Source organism: Pinus tabuliformis, chromosome X, assembly GCF_031772625.1.
Source record: "Pinus tabuliformis cultivar Carrire ecotype Pingquan chromosome X, CPIR1, whole genome shotgun sequence".
Lineage (NCBI taxonomy): Eukaryota > Viridiplantae > Streptophyta > Pinopsida > Pinales > Pinaceae > Pinus > Pinus tabuliformis.
In genome coordinates, this window is record NC_142308.1 from 1,390,983,765 (window position 1) to 1,391,004,956 (window position 21,192).

The following is a 21,192-nucleotide window of genomic DNA, read 5'->3' on the forward strand; positions in this document are numbered from 1 at the left end:
CCAAGAGGGAGTATTGAAGTTGATGACGAAGGTGGATCTATAGCAGCAGATCTACATCCAAATGAATGGATTGTTGAAACCCACTGTGCTCAGCCACTTTGACAAGTCACGATCACGCTTGCCATCACTAATTGAATAAATAAATTCATGTAACTGATTCACTGGTTATCATTTGTATTATTATATAAAATATATAAGAGGATAAAAGATTAATCCGACATTGAGGAGCCTTTGGGAAGACCCAGACAAACAAATTAAGAAAAGGTCGTCATGAAATTTCGCATGCAATTGCCACACTTGTATGACTATAACCACTTCAATTGAATCTCAATAAAGGATAGAAAATCTACATAGAGCTATAGATTTTGATAAAGTATTCAAGCTAGAAATGTAGGTACAATAATGATGAATAAATTGCATCAGCACTTCTAAAATATTAGCAAAGAGGCAGAAAGTATCTACACGCTAGGTGTGTTCCAGATATTCTTCGGCAGTCTACCACCCGAATGGGGATTATGAGAAGAAACTAGTGAATGCCAGTTTTGATCTAAACCTAATATTTGGGTGCAAGTGGACAACTTGCATTATTTCATCCCTTTATCTCTTTTGAGAAAGTCTTTCAATATCTGGGGACCGAATATATATTACGACACAACATAAAGTAAATTTCTACCCACTTTGACAAGTGATGATCACGCGTGCCATCTCTAATTAAATAAATAAATTCATGTAACTGATTCACTGGTTATCATTTGTATTATTATATATAATATATAAGAGGATAAAAATTAATCCGACATTGAGGAGCCTTTGGGAAGACCCGAAAAAACAAATTAAGAAAAGGTCGTCATGAAATTTCGCATGTAATTGCCACACTTGTATGACTATAACCACTTCAATTGAATCTCAATAAAGGATAGAAAATCTACATAGAGCTATAGAGTTTGATAAAGCATTCAAGCTAGAAATGTAGGTACAATAATGAAAGCATCAATAATAAATGAAGATCAATAACATATTCTTATCTTTTCCAAAAAGCATTAGGAATGTCAGAGAAACAATCATTTTTTATTTTCTCTTAAAAATCTTTTTAATAATCATCATGATGAGCCATGGCAAAGGAAACAATTCTTTGTTGTTTTGCCTTATTAATAGGTTTGACTGGAGAAACTGTTTTCTTTCTTGGGACAGTAAAGTCTTCATTGGTTTTTAGAGGAAGAAAAACAGGTTTGTCATTGATGGTCATTCTAAACATTCTTTTGGGATAATCTATTTGGATTGGAGACCATCGGGTAAAGAATTCAGAACCAAGAATTACATTAGCAGGAATTTCGTCCAGCTCTAAAAATGTACATCGGACTGGGTTCTCTTGGATCTGTAGGGGAAAATCTATGACTTGGTGTTTGATGTTGAAAAGTGATCCAGTAATGGTGGATCCACCTTCATTAGATTTATCCCAATAAAATGGAGGAATTGATAAATGCCTGGCTAAGTTAAGCTGGGCTCCAGAGTCTAATAAACAATCTAAATAATAAGGTTTCAAATCAGGAGGACAAAATTACAAAGTTATATGCAATTTGGGCTGACTCATCAGGGCTATGGTTTTTCCTAGATAGCTGGATGAATCAAATTCAGGTCCAAAATATTCTTTCTCTGTATAACCCGCTTGTTCTTATTTTCGGAAATGTTCATCCATAGTTTTTTCTAGATCTTCATCGGATGAATTTTCAACTTCTTTTTCTAATGACTAGAGTGCTTGCTTTAAAGAATTGACTTCAGAAGCTAAAAGCCAAATCTTATCTTTCTTATCCTTGATGTGTGACTTATATGATTCGCAAGTTTCTCTCTTAACCTTTTGTCTTATTGTATGCTTGGATGGATGAGATGCATACATTTCATCTTCATGCTAGTCTAAAGAAACTGAGTATTTCATTTCTTTCTCCTTTTGTTTGTCTAAAATTTTACTAGCTGATGGTGTGTGTTAAGCTCCATTAATTTTTTAACAACTGCTGCCTACAATTATGGAAGTAAACTGCAGTCTTTCCTTAATTTATGGAAACCAACTGCAGTAATTTCCTTAAATTAAGGAAATCAACTGCAGTTAATAAATTTATTGTTGGGAGCTACTGAAGTGGTCCATTACTCCATCTGGAGTTCTCTACCTTGATCTGTGGAACGCCTGACACATAGCCATCAGAAGCTTGATGGAAGCTTGGCTATAAATCTATCTGCTTGGTCCCAAAGCTTGTATCTCAATCCCCTTCAGTTTTTTACACCATCTAGCTGAGAGAGCAGAGCTTGGAAGTGCCTTCAGATTTTCTGTATTCTTTTACTTTGCTTGGATTGAAGCTGGAGTGTTGAAGTAAAGAAGCAAGTGGACTATGGTTTGCATCAAGAACATCACCAATGGCTGGAGGTAATTTATATTTTTGGGCATTAAGTTTTAACGATTCTTTGAGTTTTCCGCATACAGAATAGCTGTTGAAATTTTAAATTATCATTTGGTATCAGAGCGAATGTTTATTTATCTCTGCCTTGGATTCGAATACTTAGAAGTGCTTTGTATTTGTAATTTTTGTGCATATGGAAATTAGTCAAAACTAACAGCACAGATAGAACTGAGTAACCGCACTTCTTGGAATAATACCAAGCCGCGAGTAATGTTTTAGGAAGGGTTGATTGAAACCCGAATAGCAGGCGGGTATTAAATAAGCCATCAATTAAGTGCAACGTATCTTGCTGTGTTGGCCAAGAAACGAATTCTTATTTTTCAAGCATGCCTAAGTTTATTGAGTCGGAAACATTCCGCATAATAATGAAATGGCAAGTCAATCACACTGCCAAACTTAATTTTAGTCAGGATTCCTATCATCAGATCATTGAATGAATGAATGTTTGATTGGGCAAAGCTTTGAGTGTAGTGAACGAGTTTTAAATTTTGGCAATTAGATTCAATATCTCAAATTTTAATGATAACGATGTGCTGGATCCTAATTTCATAACAAATCAAAATATATTTGCTTTATACATACATTCCCTGAACCCCTTAATTCAACTTTGGCATCGGGAAACAAAACGAAGCAATAAAATAAATTTGAATTAAGGGCTTAGCTATATGGCTTTATCCTTTCCACGCTAACGCTTAAATGAATGGACAAAGTAGCACATAAGGGTTTAACTGTGTGGCTTTATTCCATTCTTAGGGTATCGTAAGATTTAATATGCAATTAAAATTTTCAGAAATCATCTTCTAGGATATAAGATGGCAATTAATCCTGTACCAGAAGACAGTAGAGAGCAATTTATGAGCAATGTAGAATCATAAGCAAAGTTGCCTCACAAAAATACTTTTGAGTTCTAAATTTTTTTGTGTTATAATCAGCATCTCTACAATTGATCAACGAAATGTTAATTTTGGAAAATACAGCTAGTATTTACTATGATTTGATTTGGATACTAGCATAACAACATTATTAAACCCAACACCATTTCTGTCGGTCTCACAAAACACACTGTCATCTAAAGATATCAATGCATTTTTAATATATAAATGCCTGAATACCATTATTCTTATCAATTCGACTTATTCAAAAATTTTACTGCGATTGACTGAATAATGAGCGTGAAACAACCTTTCTTGCAATTCAATATTTTGAAAGCTAGTTACCTTTCTTTAATCGAACGCGTACTGAATAATTTTCTCAGCGCTGCATTCGCTTCATTGAAATTTAATTTAACTTTAATTTTAATTTTATTTATCTTGTGAGCAAAATAGCTTGTTTGCTGGTCTATTTTTTTGTTTTGTTTATAAATTGAACAATCAATTTGCAGTCATTTACGGTAATGCTGACTACTTTAACCTTAATTTTGATTTTGTGAAGAATTATTACAGTTATATGGAGTTTATTTAAAATGTCACTTTGACTTACTCCTTTCAGTAAACATTATTTTCTCTCTGGTTAAGTTTTGTTTATGCAACAAAAATAATGTCTAGTGATCCATATAATTTTAATTAATTAGAGAATAGCCATAGCATCTTTAATTAAATAAAATTATATATTTTGATTGGTTAGATCACATAAAGATTATTTAGACATTAAATTGTAATTAATTAGACTAAATATAATAAATTTTATCCCACAAGAATTTTTATTATATTTATGTAATTAATTAGGATAAAATTTCATAACCTACCCACAGGAGTTATGAATTAATAAGTTTTATCATAAAGTTTTATTGAATCTGTTTGAATTGAAAATTTAGCCCACGAGCAATTTTTATGTCATTAGATTCAATTTTTGAGCATGATTTACATTGGTAAAACATGAAAGTTTATTAAGCCTCAATTTTAACATAAGCATGTGATTTTTTTAAATTTTGATGCAGTAGTAAAACCTGCAAATTTCTCTGAAATTCGTTGTGACATTCCCGAACTTAAGGGAGATAACTATAAGATTTGGAAGGAGAGGATTCTCCTTCATTTAGGGAGGATGGACATAGATTATGCTATTAGGAAAGATGAACCATCGACACTCACTAATACCAGCACTGCAGCAGACATCACGCTTTATGAACGATGGGAGCGATCCAATCGTCTAAGCATGATGTTCATTAAGACTAAAATTTCGGCTGGTATTCGTGGTTCCGTTGATCAGCATGAAAAGGTCTGAGACTTGTTGAAGGCCATTGATGATCAATTCGTCACTTCAGACAAGGCACTAGCAAGCACCCTAATCATGAAGTTCTCATCCCTAAGACTCACCAGTGTGAAAGGTGTGCGCGAGCACATCATGCAGATGAGGGACACTGTGGCTCAATTGAAGAAACTCGAGGTTGATATATCGGATTCCTTCCTAGTGCACTACATCCTGAACACCCTTCCGCACCAATATGGACCTTTCAAAATCTCATACAACACACATAAGGATAAATGGTCAATTAATGAACTCATGACCATGTGCGTTCAAGAGGAAGAGAGACTGGTGATGGAACTGGGAGAGAGTGCAATGCTGGCAACACGTGGAAAGGGCAAATCTCAAGCCAATCAGAAAGGGAAAGGTAAAGCACCTCCCCAAGTTGATATCAAAAAGGATTCCAAGTGTTTCTTCCGTAAAAAGAAGGGACACATGAAGAAGGAATGCGCCAAATTTCAGAAATGGCTTGCGGACAAAGGTAATTTAATCTCATTTGTTTGTTATGAATCTAATATGGTTAACGTTAATATTAACACATGGTGGATTGATTCTGGATCAACAATTCACATTTCGAATTCCTTGCAGGGTTTGCAAAACCTAAGGAAGCCAGTGGGAAGTGAGCAAAGCATCTTATCAGGAAACAAGATCGGCTCGCATGTGGAAGCTATAGGAACCTGTTATTTAACTTTAAGTAGTGGTTTTGTTTTGGAATTAGAAAAGACCTTTTATGTTCCAAGTTTTTCTAGAAACTTGATTTCAATTTCAAGGCTTGTACCTTTTGGATATTCCTTAAACTTTTCAGAAAAATCTTTCAGTCTATTCTATAAATCTGATTATGTTGGGAATGGTATTTTGTCTAATGGTCTTTACTGCATTAATTTACAAAACAATGTCACTTATGATTCAATGCATGTTCACACTGGCACTAAAAGATGTGTTATTAATGAAGATTCTTCTAAATTATGACACCGGAGACTAGGTCATATATCCATAGAAAGAATTAAAAGATTGGTAAATGAAGGGGTACTTAATACTCTGGATTTTACTGATTTTGAGACTTGTGTGGACTGCATAAAGGGAAAACAGACCAACAAGTCAAAGAAAGGTGCCAATAGGAGTTCAGACATATTAGAGATCATACATACTGATATATGTAGTCCAGACATGGACTCACATGGTCAAAGATACTTCATCTCCTTTATAGATGATTACTCACGATATATGTATCTCTACATGCTTCATAAAAAGAGCGAAGCAATAGATGCCTTTAAGATCTTTAAGGCTGAAGTAGAGAAACAATGCGACAAGCAAATTAAGATCGTGAGATCAGATAGAGGTGGAGAATATTATGGTAGATACACAGAAGATGGACAAGCACCTGGGCCATTTGCTAATTTCTTCAAGAGCATGGGATCGTTGCCCAATACACCATGCCTGGTTCACCTGACCAGAATGGTGTAGCAGAAAGAAGAAATCGAACATTATTGGACATGGTGCGGAGTATGCTTAGCAGCTCCAATCTTCCTAAATCCTTGTGGACTGAAGCACTTAAGACGGCAGTGTATATATTAAACCGAGTTCCAACCAAGGCGGTTCCTAAAACGCCATTTGAATTATGGAAATGTTGGAAACTGAGTTCGCGACATATGCGCGTTTGGGGATGCCCGTCTGAAGTGAGAATTTATAATCCACAAGAGAAGAAGCTGGACCCAAGGACCATTAGTGGGTATTTCATTGGATATGCTGAAAGGTCTAAAGGTTACAGATTTTATTGTCCATCTCACAGCACTAGGATTGTGGAATCAAGAAATGCAAAGTTTCTTGAAAATGACTTGATCAGTTGGAGCGATCAAACCAGAAACATAGTTTCTGAGAAGGATCATTCAGAATCTCAACCTTCCACTTCAAGTGATAGATTGGTTATTATTCATAGCACCCCTCAAGTACAAATTGGTGTTGAACAACCAATTGTTGAAGTTCCACAAGCTGCTGATGATATTCCAGTAGATCAAGGAGTTCAAGAGTTGCCAAGAACTTTTGAACAACAAGTTGAACCACATACTTCGCAGGAAGATGATGGTACAACATTAAGAAGACCTACTAGACCAAAGAGATCAGCAATTCCTAATGATTATGTTGTGTATCTACAAGAATCTGACTACAACATTGGAGCCGAAAGTGATCCCGAGTCATTTTCACAAGCCATGAGTTGCAAAGAATCAGAACTATGGTACAATGCCATGAAGGAAGAGATGAATTCCATAAAGAGTAACGAAGTCTGGGATCTTGTTGAGTTTCCTAATGGTGCAAAAGCCATTGGATGTAAATGGGTCTTTAAGACAAAGAAAGACTCATTGGGCAACATTGAGAGATACAAGGCAAGACTTGTTGCTAAGGGATTCACTCAGAAAGAAGGAATCGACTACACGAAGACTTTTTCTCCTGTATCTAAGAAAGATTTCTTGCGCATAATTATGGCATTAGTAGCCCATTTTGACTTGGAGTTGCAACAAATGGATGTGAAAACGGCTTTTCTTAATGGAGATCTAGAGGAGGAGGTTTACATGAAACAACCTGAAGGATTCCCCTCTAGTGATGGTGAGCAATTGGTTTGCAAGCTCAAGAAGTCATTATATGGTTTAAAACAAGCATCCCGCCAATGGTATTTGAAATTCCATAATGTAATTTCTTCTTTTGGTTTTGTACAAAACATTATGGATCAATGTATATATCTGAAAGTTAGTGGGAGTAAAATTTGTTTTATTGTTTTATATGTGGATGACATTTTGCTAGCAACCAATGATAAGGGTTTGCTACATGAGGTGACACAATTCCTCTCTAAATATTTTGATATGAAGGATATGGGTGAGGCATCTTATGTCATTGGCAATAAGATCCATAGAGATAGATTCCGAGGCATCTTGGGTCTGTCACAGGAAACCTATATTAATAAAATTTTAGAGAGATTTCGGATGAAGGATTGTTCACCAAGTATAGCTCCCATTGTGAAGGGTGATAGGTTCAATTTGATCCAATGCCCGAAGAACGACCTTGAAAGGGAACAAATGAAGAACATTCCATATGCTTATGTTGTCGGAAGCCTAATGCATGCTCAAGTCTGCACAAAACCTGACATTGCATTTGTTGTGGGAATGTTGGGACGATATCAGAGTGATCCAGGTTTAGACCACTAGAGAGCTGCAAAGTAATTAATGAGGTACCTTCAAGGAACCAAAGACTACATGCTTATGTATAGACGGACGGACAACTTGGAAGTAATTGGCTACTCAGATTCTGACTTTGCTGGATGTGTTGATTCACGCAAATCAACATCAGGTTACATTTTTATGATGGCCGGTGGAGTTGTATCATGGAGGAGTGCCAAGCATACCTTGATTGCCACTTCCACTATGGAAGCCGAGTTCGTCTCCTGTTTTGAGGCTACTTTACATGGTGTATGGCTTAAGAGTTTCATTTCTGGGCTTAGAATTATGGATTCTATCTCTAAGCCATTGAGAATATATTGTGATAATTCAACTGTTGTTTTTATGGCTAAAAACAACAAAAGTGGGAGTCGAAATAAACACATCGACATTAAGTATTTAGCTATAAGGGAACATGTTAAAGAAAAGAAAGTGGTCATCGAGCACGTCAGCACTGAGTTGATGATCGCTGATCCTTTGACTAAGGGCATGCCACCGTTTAAATTCAATGATCATGTAATGAATATGGGACTTAGTTCCATTATGTAGTTTCTCATTGTATGGACAATGTTATTTTAATGAAATTCTTAATTATTGTGATGTTTTTTCTCATATTTATGTGCACTTTAAGTTGATTTGAGAAAATTCATTTAAGAAGGACCAAGAATAAACATAAGGTTTATTCATTAAGAAATTGTTGCCACATTAATTATAATAAGAATAAATACATAGTAATACATGGAAGACAATACTCGTCATTAGAGGACTTATCGCCATGATTCATGTATCTATTACTTAATACAGATTATCAATGGGTTTTAAGTTGAGACATTAAGTTTGGAAGTATGGACCAAGTGGGAGAATGTTAAGCTCTGTTAATTTTTTAACAACTGATGCCTACAATTATGGAAGTAAACTACAGTCTTTCCTTAATTTATGGAAACCAACTGCAGTAATTTCCTTAAATTAAGGAAATCAACTGCAGTTAATAAATTTATTGTTGGGTGATACTGAAGTGGTCCATCACTCCATCTGGAGTTCTCTACCTTGATCTGTGGAAACCTAACAGATATCCATCAGAAGCTTGATGGAAGCTTGGCTATAAATCTATCTGTTTGGTCCCCAAGCTTGTATCTCAATCCCCTTTAGTTTTTTACACCATCTAGCTGAGAGAGCAGAGCTTGGAAGTGCCTTCAGATTTTCTGTATTCTTTTCCTTTACTTGGATTGAAGCTGGAGTGCTGAAGTAAAGAAGCAAGTGGACTGTGGTTTGCATCAAGAACATCACCAATGGCTGGAGGTAATTTATATTTTTGGGCATTAAGTTTTAACGATTCTTTGAGTTTTCCGCATATAGAATCGTTGTTGAAATTTTAAATTATCAGTGTGTTGTACTTGATTTGATTCTCTAATTCTGTAATATGATTTTGGAGATGCATTCTATGTCCCATCTTATAAGGAGGCATTTCTTCTAACTCCTTCTTTAATTCTAGCAGCTTATTTGATCTAAGAAACATGCAAAACTGGTATGATTGTAAGCTATCATTTTTTGAATCAGAACTTTGTTCTAGTTCTTCATTTTCTTATTTCTCTTGATCTTGACCATCAGGATAAAAGATTTCTCCCTCTGGTTCTTCATTTATATCACAAAAGAACAAGTCCCAGTACTTGGGTTCAAGTTGGTCTTCTAGAAGTTCAGCATAAGTTGTTAGCCTTCCTTTCTTCATTTTTTGTGGGCAAGCATTGGCCCAATGTCCTTCCTTATTGCAAATGACACACCTAACTGTTTTGGCTGGCATGCTTTGTCATCTAAAGAAAGCTTTTTTCTTCTGGAAACCTTTCTTTCCAGTTGTGTAAGACCTTGTGGATGAATATGGTTTCTTCCACTCTGATTTGAATGACCATTTGTTCTTTGGCTTGCGTGAGCAATGCTTTGGGTCATCTTTATTGAATGTTCACTTCCCCCAATTGGGCATCTGACCGATTGTAGAGCAGACATAGCTACTAAACATTTTGTCATATTTTTTAAACTCTTTCTACATCCGTTTAGCCAAGCAATGTTCTTGTATCACAAATTTAATGTGATATTGTGCTTCAGCTAAAGTCGTACCATTGAAAGAGATATGTTTATCTCAGAAGTACTGCATTACTGCATTTGGTAATGTTCCTAGCATACTCTGAATATATCTGCGAATGAAGGCAGGGTCTAGGTAGGCATTTCCTTTGATAAGCCATTCTTGCATTTGGCAAAAAATATGGATCTAATAATGTTATTTTGCCTAGTTGGTTAGAGAGGAAAAGATCTCTGTAATGATCAGGATCATGATCTAATGAAGCACCAACAAACTGTACTTTGAGCACAAGTAATAACTAATTGATAGGATTTGCATGACCTAAAAATTCTTCTCATGCTTCTGTTGAAGCATAATTCCACCATGTATGTGCAAGACCTCCAACACCATTAACAATTTCTTGTGCAATGCTTCGCAAAGTCTGTGTTGGATCTTCTGCTCTCTTTTTTGTTGACCAACTAGCCATTAATGTAATAGAATTTTCTATTTCAATTTTTGGTTGGTAGTTCAGTAGGAACATGGGTTCCTGTGGCATGGACTGTATAGCACTATTGATTTCTGTTGCATTAGTGTTGCTTGCTAACATTGGGAGTATGTCTTTTCTTGAGGAAGATTCTCCCATAGAGTTCATGGTTCTTATTTCGGGAAGACTAGGAACTGTTTGTACTGGTCTTGGTCATGTACAGGGCCCTTTTCTTGCACCTGTTGCAAGAAAGAGATTGATGTGAAGACTGCATCATCATAGTCTTCATCTAGCTCTTCTTCTCTAAAATTCCATTCTGGGAGCTCAGAACCAACTAAGCTAAAACTAAACGTTCTTTTTAGCTTAGTTTTAGGATTATCTGAAAATAATGCAGATGTCCTCATTTAATCCATTACAGATGAATAATCTGGTGAAGGTTTCTTTGTTCCTAATTTTCTTAGTAAAGGAACCTGGATGGATAATAGTTGTTCAATAGCAACTAGCCTTTTATCAAGTTTCTCATTGGCTTGAGCTAAGTCATCTATTTGATGTTCTAGCAGTTCAGATCTAGCTAGAATCTTTTCACATAGTGCTTTTTCTTCTATTATAACTGTCATTGTGACTTTAAGCACGTCTCTATGTAGATCATCTATGTTCTTAGATGTGAGATCTAACCATAGATTGGCATATTTCAGCTGTGAAGTGTTAGTGCTTGAGGAAATGGTTTTTGGCACTATAAAATAAGGGAGAAATTCCCTTTTCTTTTGACCATCATCATCAAATTGCCTAAATGGGATGTGAGGCAAATTTCTTCCTAGGATGAAGCTTTCTTCTCTGGTGGTGAATTTTTTAGCCTTTGAAATTTCTTCTCTTGGGAGTAAAGAAAACATGAAGAATTGATGTGATTTCTTTTCAGGGGTTTCAGTACTCTTCCCCAGTTTGTGACTTTCTCTTGCATGTATGCCAAAACTATCTATCAGCTGGTTACAGGAAGGACACTGCTGATGCTAACCTTGATGCTCTCTAACTAGCTCTCCAGTAAATGAGCTAGTTGAAGGAAGTTCAGAAACTCTCCTTGGTATCTTCTGAATTACTTCTAGAACTACAGGGTTTGTCCTAAAATACTGAGTAACGTGGCTAAAGGTTATTGGTTTTGTCTTTGGTTGGATTTTAGCCAGTTCCTTATTTTGGGAAACTTGGCTGTATTTGCAGTACTGTGATTCCCATTCAGAAGGACATGAAATTCCAGTCCACTCAAATGTAACAGGTGTTGTGGATTTACTGGAAGCTGATTCCACTTCGCCTACAAGTTGTGAAGTATTTCTTATATGGGCTTGTAGAGGTGGAAGACTACCATTGCCAAATCTAACAATGGTAAGGGTTTTGAGTTGTATGATTAATGAATTTACAGACATGTCAAAACCTTGTGGATGGATATAAGCCTGAAGGAACTGGTAGATATAAGGATCATCCAGTGATACAGAATACTTTGGATAAATAGTTCTAAATGCGGGACTGTCATGGAGGGGACTGGCAAAATCGCCAAGTATGGCATCTCATAATTTATTGTGTCTTGTATCAAAAATGACACATACGCTTTCTATATCTAATTGTGGCCTTACAAGAGGATTAAGACCAAATCTTATTGCTCCAAGACAATACTTGAAACCTTTAAACTTTCCCCATTCGATTTGGGATTTCTCAAGCAATGGTATTTGTATTGGATTGCCTTGAGATGTGAATGATATATCTACAGAGTTCTGTCGAATTTGAGTCTTTGCATGATATTTATATAATGGCATATTATATACTTGGTATGGCAAAATAGGAGGTATTTGCCAATTTGAGTCTACATCAATCTCATTTGATGTTATAGTTGAAGTAGAATTACCTGTTTCTCTGTATGAGCCTCTTTTATCTAATAAAGAAGTCATAGGAGTAAGAGTTTCAATTTCTACTTGGGAGATTTCAGCCATTTCTAGATCCATTTGAAGTACAACTACCGAGCTTACCACTGATCCAACTGCCTTATCCAACAAGACTTACAAACACAGTCTCAGGCTCAATACAAGTCCTCTCCTCCAACTACATCTAAAGTTGAAACAACATAAATTTACTGGTTTTGATACAAGAAATTGGTGAATGTGAGTTTTGACCAAGAAACTAGTTATTGTATATTGTATATTGCATTTGGGTGTGTCGCAAAGATCGGTCGGAAGGCCAGAGGCTTTCAGATTATTGTGCAACATGTCCATGTACGCCAAATTCTGTAGCGAGCCAAAGCCCTGCGGAATTCGACCACTTAACATGTTGTCCTCAATATGGAACTGCCACAGTGTGGGGCAGGGCATGAAGCCGCAGGGGATTTCACCAATGAATCTGTTGGAGAAAATGATGAGCTTGAAGTGTTTCCTGCTTGAGCAGAGATCCAACGGGATGGCTCCCGTGAAATATTGATTCGAGGAAACATCACGTCTCTTGAGCTTGTGGTTTCTCCTGGAGGCATGTTGGAAATAATAATACCAACCACCGCCTTAAACAAACTGGCAAAAACAATGCTTGCCCAATCAACCACTGCACTGTTGCAATTTTGTTTGCAGGCAAAAGGAAAAAAGTCAGAACAGAAGTTCAGAGCAGACCATTCCGCAACACATCACAGAAGTTAAAGCATTTAATGAAGTTTAATAAATAAGTATGGGCAAACATTCATTCCACGACTGTTGCCCACACTCCACAACACCTGCAAGTTTAGAGAATCATTTACTATGTAAAATCACCCATGTTGCGTATTAAATATTTTCTCTGTCATGTAATTAATGTCAAATTTGTATGTTAAGATAAATATGCAAGTAAAAGTCATTTGTAATGTTGGGCATGTTGGGAAAGTTAGAGAGGGAGAGTCTGTGAGGTAGTGAGGAGAAAATCGTGGAGGAAATATTGGTGGGCGTGTGAAAACCAATTTTACAGAGTTTTAGAGAAGTTTACTCCGCAACTCAGTAATGCATAAATCACAGTAAGTTTGTTGTGTTTTTCACTTGGCATTGCAACCTCCATTTATCACACGAATGTAATTTCTTTATGTTTTAACATATAATAGAAGGTATGGTCAGTTGCGTTATGGTTTTAATCTTACACAAGTAAATTTCTGCAACCTCTTTTATTTTACTCTGTTTTTTTGTGAGTGAACTCTATGTTTTAATTAAGTCCCTGTGTGGTTGTGATATCCTCGCCGCAACCTAAGATTTACCTTTCCACAACTAAAGTTGACATTACCTACTTTGCCTTTCCACAACTAAAGTTGACATTACCTACTTTGCCACAATTGATTTATGAGTTCCTTTTCCCTCGTAAATTTTTCTAACATGGTATCGGGTTAAATATTGTTAGTGTAAAAACAAGTGTTTTTACTAAGAGTTAAAGAAATTGTTTTGAGGGCAGATTGTTTTTTAGCGTATTTACCAGTAGATAGAAAGCTTTTTTTTTCACACCCAAAAATGGCAACATCAAGCACAAGCTTGAATAATTCTCAGATACCTCAGTTTAATGGAAAAAATTAGGATTATTGGGCTATAAAAATGAAGGCCGTGTTTTCGTCTCAAGACATTTGGGATTTGGTGGAGAATGGTTTTCCAGAACCAGCAGATGCAGCAACATACAATGTGTTGTCTCTAGCAGAAAAGGATTTTTTAAGGGACAACAAGAAGAAGGATTCAAAAACTCTGTTCTATATTTTCCAAGTAGCTCATGAAAGTATTTTCCCAAGGGTTGCAGCAGCAACGAAGTCCAAGCAAGCATGGGATGCCCTCCAAACAACCTACCAAGGCATGGCAAAAGTCAAGACGACAAAACTGCAAATGTTAAGAAGAGATTTTGAAACACTTAGTATGAAAGAGTCTGAGAATGTAGACTCATTTTTTACACATGTAATTTGGTTGGTTACTCAAATCAGGTCTAATGGTGAGACACTTGAAGAAAGCAGAATAGTTGAGAAAGTTTTGAGAAGTCCGCTAGCAAGGTGTGATGCCATTGTTGTGGCCATAGAAGAGACAAAGGATCTCTCATAGTTCTTAGTGGATTAGCTTCATGCATCACTGATTTCTTATGAACATAGACTGAATAGAGCAACAAGCTCCTCATTGGAGCATGCCTTCAAGACACAAGTTTCTTTTGGCTAAGGTCAAGGCAGAGCAAGATCATATGCTAGAGGAAGAGGGAGAAGTCCACACAGAGGTGGAAGAAGAAGTCCTTCAAGCTCAAGTGAAAGGGGCAAGAATCAAAATCCAAGTCAAGACCCAAGACAAAATCAAGCACAAGGTCAGAGGTATGATAAATCTCAAGTTCAATGTCATTACTGTAAGAAGTATGGTCATTATGCAAATGAATGTAGAAAGAAGCAATATGACATTAGTAACAAACCAAGTGTAAATTTCACAAAAGAAAATCAGAACCATGATAGCATGTTTTTAGCTTGTAATGTAGCACAAGAAAAACAAAGTGATATATGGTATCTTGATTCAGGGTGTAGCAAGCACATGTCAGGGAACAGAGAAATGTTTTTCAATATAGATGAAAGTTTGAATCTGAAGTGACATTAGGGACTGATAGCAAAGTCTCTTTCATGAGAAAAGGAAGAGTTAATATCCTAACAAAGAAGGGGGAGAAGAAGTACATATTAGATGTTTACTTTGTCCTAGGTCTCAAGCATAACCTCATAAGCATTGCATAGCTCATGCAAAAGGGCTACAATGTCTTTTTCAAGAATGATGTATGCACATTGTTGGATAGGCCTCCAAGCAGACCGCTGATTAAAAAGTTTCAGATGACAAACAATAGAATGATTCCCCTAAAGATAAGATCGGATTTGAAAGAAGAAGGTGCACAAGCACAACTATCAATGAACTCACAAGAGGATGGAAAAAAAGAGGTAGTTGTCACACAAGTCAACTATCAAGCAGAGGTCAAAGATGAAAAATGGTTATGGCATTTGAGATTTGGACATCTCAACTTTGGAGGGTTGAATTTGCTACATAAGAAAGGCACGGTGAAGGGATTACCACTCATAGAAAAACCAGATATCCTATGTGAAGGATGTATCTTGGGCAAGCAACATAGAGAGACATTTTTAGCAGGAAAGTAGGTAAGGGAAAAGGCACCTTTGGATATTTTCCACTCAGATTTATGTGGACCAATGCAGACACCATCAATTGGTGGCAGCCACTATGTATTGACCTTCATAGATGACTACACAAGGAAGACATGGGTCTATCTCTTGAAATAGAAAAGTGAAGTGTTTGAGCGCTTTCACTAATACAAAGCTCTTGTTGAGAAGCAAAGTGGACACTACATCAAATTCTTTAGGACTGACAGAGGTGGCGAATACATCTCAAATGATTTCCTTCGATTTTGCAGGGAGCATGGAATTCACAAGCAATTTACAACAAGATATACACCTCAGCAAAATGGTGTGGCAGAAAGGAAGAATAGGACCATTATGGAAATGGAAAGGAGTATGTTGAAGGCAAAGCATTTGCCAAATGATTATTGGGCTAAAGTTGTTGCTTGTGCAACATATATCTTGAATAGATGTCCAACCAAAAGTGTCCAAAATGTGGTTCCTAAAGAGGCATGGAGTGGAAGAAAGCATAGTGTCACTCACATGAGAGTCTTTGGTTGTGTGGCATATGCACATGTCTCGGATGAGTTGAGGAAGATGTTGGACAGCAAGGGGGAGAAATTCATATTTCTGTAGAGATTTCTACAAATCTAGCTCTGATACCATGTAGAAAATCTGATGGTAGGTTAACCCGATAATGCAATATAAATCAAAGCAGAATACTATAACCTACTTCTACTATCAATTTGTGGAAGCTTAAAGATCGAGCTAAACAATATAACTAGAAGATGAAGAATAAATGGCACAATACACATGAAAATACTTTGGGGAAAGCCTGAGCTAAAAATCCCACACTATTGTATTATCATACATGGTGGAAATACATAGGAATTATACAAAACCTTAGCTCTCACAGCTAGCCAGCTCTCAGTACACTCCTCATAGATGCTCACAAGCAAACTTGGCTTCTCTCCAGCCTTCTCCTCTGCCCTCCAAGCTCCTATTTCCTTGCATTGTTCCTTGTGGATGATTAGCCTTCAACCAGGTGGAAAACCTCCTTCAAAACTGTGTAATCTTCAAGGATAAATCCTTGACTACATGCATGAGTTTTTTCCATGAGAAAACACATGCAACTGATAGTACACTCTTCATGAACTTTAATCTCAACTGGGTCTTTCTCATAATAAACATGCATTAGTTTCTGATAAGGGAATCTTCAGTTAATTGGAGTAGCACTAGTTGAGTGCATTAATGCATCAACTGACTGTTAACTCACTATTAGTTCCTCAAACAGTTTGGAACTAATTTAACTAGACTTAACTCAGTGAACTAAGTTAACTAATTATAACTCAATCTTATCTCCTTAATTTAAGGAATAACTCTTGCATGACTTCAGAAAGACTTCTAACTTGAATTTCTACAACTAATTAATTTAAAATAAATTAATTAATTATTTCCAAGTAGTTGTTAAGACTAAATTCGATTTTAATTCACTATTTAATTCAAAGATAAATTAAATTGGAATATTCTTGTTGCCATATTTCAACAATTTCTTGGATACATTGATGAATCCAAGGCATACAAACTCTACAATCCATTAACCAAGAAAGTCATAATCGGCAGAGATGTGCAATTCATAGAAGGAAAAGCATGAGATGGAAGTTTAGAGAAGACAGTCAATATGAAAGCATGTATATCACATGAGGACAAAGAGGAATTAACAGCAACAAGTAATTCATCAACAGTGACTCCCTCTACTCCTATTCAAGCGCAACAAAGTAGGCAGCAAGGAACACCATCAACAGATAATAAGACAGTGTCACGTAGTCAAGAAAGTGCTTCTCCAAGCACTCTGCAAAGCGCAACACCAAGTGACATGTCAAGCCATTATTTAGCAAGCACAAGATGGCCAAAATTTAGAAATCTAAATGAAATTAATGAGCAAGATGAGGTTGATAGCAGCACTGGTCTACCTTCATTATTTGCTTTGTTTTGTCATGTATGTTGACACCTAATCTTCATGATTGGGAATTTTATGTAAATAAATAAATTGGGAAGGTGAACAGTCATCAGGAGATGAACTGAACAATCACTCCCTATTGTATATAACAATGGGTTACCTATGGAATATACACGAATCAGTTTTCTGAGTTTTCTGCCAAACTGGAGTTACTCCTGGCCTGACATGGTATCAGAGCCAGTCCTAAAAATAGTTGTAACTCCCTTCATTTTTTCCACTGCCTCCTGAGCGCTGCTCTGCCTCCATTGCATTGCATTCACCTGATTACTCTGTCCTGAGCGCTGCTCTGCCTCCAAGAACTCGCAGCTATCAATTGAATGGCGCCATGCTCTGGATACCGCACGAAGACTAGAATGATAGAAACGAGGAACCCTTGCTAGACATTGTAATCCTAAATCATTTGGAAATCGTGGAAAAATACTTAAGCCGTTGCCTTCGAACTCTGAGTTGGACGTATTACAGAATTCGGCGCTCTTTGCCAACAGCTCTTTCTGGGCAAACTTTCTCCACTAACCTGGAATCTTGAGTCTTCTGCGAAGCCGAAGCCGAAGCCGTTTTGAAGACTTTAGCCCACGGATTCTGGACCCAATACCGAGCAAATTGTTTTGAACCTGTGACTTGAGTGACGATTTTTGGCAGCATGAAACAACGATTCCCATTCTTAAACAGGCTCAGATACGGCTCAGCCTTCTATGCTTTAAACATAGAGGAGGGTGCCCGTTCCTATTGCAATTCCAGATAGGCAAATGCTCCGGGCAAGCATCTCTTCATAATTTCTTTGTATCGACTGAAAAATTACTGTTGTACTGCTGATGACGATGAAACCAAGTTTCAGACATTACGGCAACGGCGCCCGAGCATCTTAAGGCATTCTTCTGCACTATCAGCTACGATTTATTCTGCGCTCATCTCTGATTTGTGGATAGTGATAGTCTACTCTAAATACGTGGTATTAATAGTGAATGCGCAGTAGTATTATCGTTTTAGTGAATGCGCAGTGGTATTATCGTTTTATTGAATGCGCAGCATTATTAACGTTTGAATGCCTTGCATTATTAACGTTTGAATGCCTTTGCATTATTAATGTTTGAATGCTTGAATGTGTTTGCATTATTAACGCCGTTTTAAAGCTGAATCCGCTCACTATATTCGAGTATTGAATGTGTATTAAAGCTGAGCGCATCCGGGGAAAACATTGTGGGTATTAATGCTGAGCACTGTGGGTGTATATATATATATATTGTCCAAGTCTGTGGTATATATATATATTGAATGGTTTTCTTGTTTAAAATAAAATGAAAGGGGAAGATATTTTATAAATTTTGGAGACATTTAAAGAAAATTGAGTGCATAAAGAATTTGAAATCAGCAGAGTTACCCTTTTGAGTACAACTTCATTGTATATCAGCAGAAAGTTTTTTTTATCAGCAGAAGTATTTTTTACAGAATGCATTCAATCATCTCTATGGTAGGAATAGTTCTCACTGGCAAGGAGAACTATCCTGAATGGTCCCGGATGATAAAACACACCCTCATCTTCAATGAGTAGTGGAAAGGAGTGTGTGTCGGAGAAGGAGACAATGACCCAGTGCAGCCTACATCAGACAAAGAGCTCGTCATTTGGGAAAACAAGAACAACAAATCATATGCATTAATTGCAGCATCTGTAAATGAAGAAGTAAGTAGCCATATTTCATCATATTCAATTGCCTTTGAAGCTTTACAAAAGCTAAAAGAACTCTATGACTCACATTCTGAACTTGAAGTTGTTCAGCTCATGATTAAACTCTTCACTCTTGAACTGAAAAATAATGATCCTCTTGCTCTTGCATCTGAAGTAAAGTCTATAATGCATGATATTAAATCCACTAAGGTTGAGTTGGATATCCCTCTTATTGCTTTTCTCAAGGCACTCTATCCTACTTACTCCAATTATCTTGAGTCTTTACAAGCAAATGGAAATCTTAAAGATATAACCTTTGACTCTCTTGTGAAAAAGCTTGCTGAAAGAGAGAATGCCTTTGGAAAGAAGACAGTCCCTGAATCTTCTGAAGACACTGTGTGCCTTGCTGATAAAGAAAAGCATCCTGCTCAAGATTCTACAAGAGGAAGAGGTGGACGAAGAGGAAGAGGAAGATACTTCAGAGGCAGGGGGGGCAGACATTCTCAAGGAGAAAAGGCAGATCTGCATTGCATTCGCTGCAAACGAAATGGATCACATGATGCTTCTACATGCAAGCTACCATGGGAAAAAATTGAGCAGAAAAGAAACTAGCAGAAAGGTAAAACTGATGATACAGACAAAGGTAAAGCACCTGAATCCACTCACTATATTGAGGCACAATGTAACATTGGAGTAAATGAAGATTTTTTTAATGCTTCACTTGCTTCTTCAAAAAATGATTGGTTGCTTGATTCAGGAGCAACCTGTCACATGACTCATAGAAAAGATTTTTTTGAAGATTTCACTGACAATGTTGATGGAGCAGTATACTTTGCAGATCAGTCAAAAATCAAGCCATCAGGACTTGGCACAATCAGGCTTAAACTGCCTGGTCTTCCAGACTTTCTTCTGGATCATGTTCTATATCTCCCACAACTCAAGATTAACTTGCTGTCCTTGGTCCACATCCGCCAGCAAGGTCACTCCATTCATATGTTTGATGGCAAGCTTGAGGTAAGAAAAGCATTTGACCACTCACTTGTCATGAGGGGAATAGAAGAAGAAAGGCTTCTCAAACTGCAAGGAACCTCTGCTCATGCACAACATTTCTCATATATTTCTCATCATGAAGAAGGTACACTTCCATCAAGTTTATTATGGCATGCTAGATTTGGACATTTAAACTATGACAGTCTCTGCTTATTGAAGAAAAATGGTGTTGCTGGTTTGCCTACAATTCCTAGGAAACATAAGCAATGTGATGATTGCATTCTAGGAAAGCATAGCAAACAGTCTTTTCATGATTCACATTCAAGAGCACATAGGAAGCTTGAACTCATTCATTCAGATTTATGTGGTCCAATGCCTGTTCCTTCTGCAAATGGAAATAAATATATCATGACGTTTATTGATGATTACACCAGAATGTGTTGGGTTTATTTATTGAAGAACAAATCTGATGCTTTTCAAACATTCAAGAATTTTCATAAATGGATTGAAAATGATGAACAATCTCATATTGGGTCTATTCGCACTAATAATGGAAAATAATATACATCAAATGAATTTGAAAACTATCTTCGCTAACATGGGATCAAACATCAAACAATTGTGCCTTATAATCCCCAACAGAATGGTGTAGCTGAAAGAATGAATAGAACAATCTTGAATATGGTACAATCCATGCTTTTCTTCAAAAATGTAAAGATAATGTTTTGGGCTGATGCTGTTCTATGTGCTGCATATATAAAGAATAGATGTCCATCTAATGCTATAAGAAAAAAGACTCCTTATGAATTGCGGTATGGACATGTTCCTTCGGTAAAACATCTCAGGATCTTTGGTTCCACCTGTTATGCTTTGATACCAAAGGTACATAGAAACAAACTTGGTGCTAGAAGGCATAAGTGTATCTTCCTGGGGTATTCAAACACCTCCAAAGCATACTGCCTCTATGATGAAGCA